The sequence below is a fragment of the Rhagoletis pomonella genome, unplaced genomic scaffold (genome assembly GCF_013731165.1).
Source record: "Rhagoletis pomonella isolate Grant_MI unplaced genomic scaffold, Rhpom_1.0 Rhpom_scaffold_00002, whole genome shotgun sequence".
In the NCBI taxonomy this organism is placed as follows: Eukaryota; Metazoa; Arthropoda; class Insecta; order Diptera; family Tephritidae; genus Rhagoletis; species Rhagoletis pomonella.
In genome coordinates this window covers 92,395,412-92,398,448 of record NW_023458556.1, presented here as the reverse complement: position 1 = coordinate 92,398,448, position 3,037 = coordinate 92,395,412, and positions in this window count along the sequence as shown.

Below are 3,037 nucleotides of genomic sequence, written 5' to 3'. Positions count from 1 at the left end.
TTTTTGGCTCTTTAGGGGCTATTTCGGTGATTATGAGACTTTAGGCATCTCTAAAGTAGCCTCGAAGGTCTCAGAAATCTTGATATAAGTCCCGATGATCCCGAAGTAGTCTCGAAAATCCCGAAACTGTCCCTAAAGTCCCGAAGTTGCCTCGAAATAATCCCGAAGGTCCCAAAAATCCCTAAATAGTCCCTAAAGACCCAAATATCCCAATATTAGTCCCGAAAGTTCTGATATTAATCCCGGAGATCCCGATTGTCTCGAAAAGGCCGAAGTGGTCTCGAAAGCCTCGAAATAGTGACGAAAGCCCCAACCAATTTCAATCTTTGACGGTCGTTGCGTGCGGTTGTGTTTCGACTTGCGCTCTAATTTATTATAGTTTTTCTGTTGTCAATAGTGCATAACATGCATATATAAACGAGGCTAGACTGTTAAGTTACTTGTACAGTAATGAACTCAATTTAAAACTATTGAGATAGTGACTCTATTTGGAAGTTTTGATATAATTTAATAATTGCATCAAAATGCCGTGCCTATGTGACCTTAAAGTGGACAGATCGCAGCCAAAAGTACAAAAAGTACAATGCGCAAAGTGCAATGAACTTATCACCTAAAATGTGTAAGCATTATGCCGGCCGCTGTGGAGTTTTTGCTCTTGTCGAATAAATCGTATTTATGCAATGATTGCTCTACTGCTCGGCGAAATTCCATTCGTTCACCGCCGCCCTCTGTTGCTCTGGAGAATAGTGAGAATAAAGTTGCTGTCTGCCCTAGTTGTTTAACTACTCGGAATGACCAAATCGACGATCAAAGTAGCTGTTTGAGTAACTTGTCACAGCAAACAATAATGTCAAAGTTTGACTCTCCATCCTAGCTAACCGCAAATGAAAGTGCATAGTGCTAATATAAATGAGCAGCTAACGTTGCACTCAGTCTTGGGTGAAATTGCAGCTTCCGAGGATGATATAATTTCATTTATTGGTAAAAAACTCTACTATCGACAAATCTCTTATTTCTTGCTTTAAACTTATTAAGGCAGATACAGATATTAACTCTTTTAAGATAATTAATTTTAAGCTAGGGGTTGCGCCATCTCTTATTGACCAGGTCTTTAATCCTGCGCTGCCGCCTGTGAATGTGAAGGTTCGACCTTTTCAGAATTTTCAAAAGGGCGATCCTCTCAAAAATAAAATCTAGCGTTATATAAAAAGTTAACTTTATTCAATGATTAAAAAATTCTTTTTCAGAATATGGGTAGCATTCGCACCAAGTCTGAAAGCAGAGTGCCCATTTGGACTTGGACATCATAATTTTTGTTGAGACATGGTTAAATTCTAATTTTTACGATGAAGAATTTTTCGATTTAAATTACTATAACGTCTTTCGTAAAGATCGCGATGCTAGTAGAACGGGGTGTTCATTGGGTGGAGGTGTTTTTTTTTGCCCTCCAGCGTTCGCTATATGCATTTCAAATAGAACGCTGTGATGAGGACCCTATTCCCCTATTATCGAGCAATTGTGTGTTTGTGTCAAAAGTTCTTCTGGTTTTGGCTCTTTTTATCTAGTAGCCTCTTACGTTCCGCCAAGTAGTAGTTTTGAAATCTATAAAGCTCATGCGGACAATATTGTCTCCCTTGCTCAAGATAAAGTTAATGATACTCATCTCTGCATGTTTGGCGATTTTAATCTTCCGAACATTATATTGTCAAAACATTTTTCCAACTTTGGGCTAATTCCAACTAATATTACAACTTCCCATGAATCATATTTCATTGATAATATCTTAAGTTTAGATTTAGTTCAAATAAAGTGTTTTGAAAACAAACTTAATAGAACTCTTGATCTCATTTTCGTTACTGGCAACTTTGATTCTACTATCTCTCAATGTATTTTTCCCTTCTCTCCTGCTGACAAAAATCACGTTTCAATACTGCTTAGAGGCGAATTTTATGCATTTTCTGTCAGAAAACCTGACAACAGAATTGCCTTTAATTACTCTTCCTGTGACTTCTCTAGGCTTAATGATCTGTTAATAATAATAATAGATTGGCGCTTACACATATGTTAGTGTTTGGCCGAGCTTCTCCTCCCACTTGTGGCGTGCGCCTTGGTGTTGTCACACAAAGCGGAGGGACCTACAGTTTTACGCCGACTCCGAACGGCGATTGTATTTTTATGAGAAGCTATTTTTCATGGCAGAAATACACTCGGAGGTTTGCCATTGCCTGCCGAGGGACGACCGCTGTTAAGAAAAACCTTTTTCTATATTTTTTGCGATGTTGCTTTGACCAGGGCTTGAACCTAGGTGCTGATGAGTGAAAGCGTTAATAATAATAATAGATTGGCGCTTACACATATGTTAGTGTTTGGCCGAGCTTCTCCTCCCACTTGTGGCGTGCGCCTTGGTGTTGTCACACAAAGCGGAGGGACCTACAGTTTTACGCCGACTCCGAACGGCGATTGTATTTTTATGAGAAGCTATTTTTCATGGCAGAAATACACTCGGAGGTTTGCCATTGCCTGCCGAGGGACGACCGCTGTTAAGAAAAACCTTTTTCTATATTTCTTGCGATGTTGCTTTGACCAGGGCTTGAACCTAGGTGCTGATGAGTGAAAGCGCGCACTGCTTACCACTACACTACAGCGGCCGATCTGTTATGTGCTATTAATTGGGATGACATGCTTTCGGGCTTAAATGTCACTGACTGCTTTAATGCATTAGATCGACACTAGGCATGTTTTATTCAACCATCACAAGCAAATAGCTAAATCTTGGTCAAATAAAACGAAATTAGCTTATTTCCTATGTTAGCCTAATTTTGACAGTTGTTTGACTGCAAATAGTGTCAAAGTAAGCTTTCGCCTCTTTCTGATTGGCTGAAGGAGAAAATTTCTGATGCTGAATGGCAATGCCTCATGTTCAATATACAAGTCAAGATAGCTTTTCATAAGCCTATATAATTATGTTGGGTAAGTCCTCCATACAAAATAAGCTAATAGCTTAAATTCTGGACCAATAAAACACGGGTACTGTTAG